Source organism: Odontomachus brunneus, unplaced genomic scaffold (genome assembly GCF_010583005.1).
Source record: "Odontomachus brunneus isolate Ranch 3 - 2012 unplaced genomic scaffold, Obru_v1 Obru_scaffold_474, whole genome shotgun sequence".
Classification (NCBI taxonomy): domain Eukaryota; kingdom Metazoa; phylum Arthropoda; class Insecta; order Hymenoptera; family Formicidae; genus Odontomachus; species Odontomachus brunneus.
In genome coordinates, this window is record NW_022639924.1 from 9,375 (window position 1) to 10,819 (window position 1,445).

A 1,445-nucleotide genomic window follows, 5' to 3' on the forward strand; every position below is an offset into this window, starting at 1 on the left:
CCTCGTAATTTCTGAAGTGTGTATCCACCAAGCCGTGCTGCATCGACCGGAACAAGTAATAGTCCGAAGGAGCTAAGTCTAGTGAATACGCTGGGTGCGGGTATCAGCGGGCTCGAGCTGCATCAGTGTTTCTTTGACGGCTTTGGCAACGTGTGGTCGAGCGTTGTCGTGCAAAAGCATGACTTTACGTCGATTGCTGGCTACTGCTAGCCTTTTTTCCAACAATGTTTTATTCAGACGGTTTAATTGTGATTGATATCGATCCCCCGTGATACTTTCGTTCGGTCTGAGTAGCACATAATAAACGACGCCGTGCATATCCCACCAAATGCAAAACATTGCTTTGTGGCCATAAATATTTCTCTTTGATGTGGATGTCGATGGTTGGCCAGGATCTACCCATGATTTTCTTCGTTTAGGATTATCGAAGTATATCCATTTTTCATCGCCAGTCACTATGCGCCACAAAAAACTCTTCTTTTTTTGCCTGGCGAGCAGAGAAATAAAGATGTTTAAGTGATTCGCAATGGCATTTGCGGTTAATTCGTGTGGTACCCATTTTCCCTCCTTTTATTAAAAGTGGAAAGGAAGAAGGAAGCTGCACTGTATTTTCACGTGGAGGGAACTGAGTAGACGAGCGTGGATTTGATGAAATATATGTAGTGCGACGCGACTCGCGAGCGGAACTTCTCGCGAGCGGAACTTCTCGCGAGCGACGGCAAACAGTCGCCTGTTCGCCTCGTCGTCAAATTGCCGTCGGCTCCCGGACACGCCACAAAGATTTTCGCGAGAGTTGGGCGCCAGGTACGGAAAGGCCGCACCACCTCGATAAACGCGATAATAACTGAGAAACACAAAAGATGCGCGTCCCGGAACCGTCGGGACCGGTAGCTCGTTTTATCTTTAAGTCGGAGACGGGATGGGTTAGGAGGCGAAATCACTAAACTCGGTAACGGTAATACTGAGAAGTTTATTCAGGGACTCTCGCACGTCCCGATAGTTACTGTACGCGAGACAATATAATTCGCGAGACGGTACACTTCGCGAAACGGTACACTAAGCCCGAGGACGCTTTCCTCGGGCGAGCCTTCTTTACCCGCGCGACCACTCCGCGGACGAGACACGGTACGACACGATACGCGGTACAATTAGATACGGAGCAGATGGTTGATCTTACAATTACGGTGGCGACCCTTGCGTCGGCGGCGGCGTCGGCGGTGACGGCAGCGGTGGCGGTCCTCTCTCTCTCGCTCCTTCTCTCTCCTCCCGGTCTCTCTCTCCGCCCTCTCTCGTCCCGCTCACTCTCTCGCTCTCTCGCTGCACGCTCCCTCTCACTCCGCACTATCTCGCTCTCTCTCTCTCCGTCCTCGCTCTCTCGCCCACTTGTCACTCTCTCGTTGCTCTCTCTTTCTCTTTCTCTCTCTCTCTCACTCTCGATGCGCACG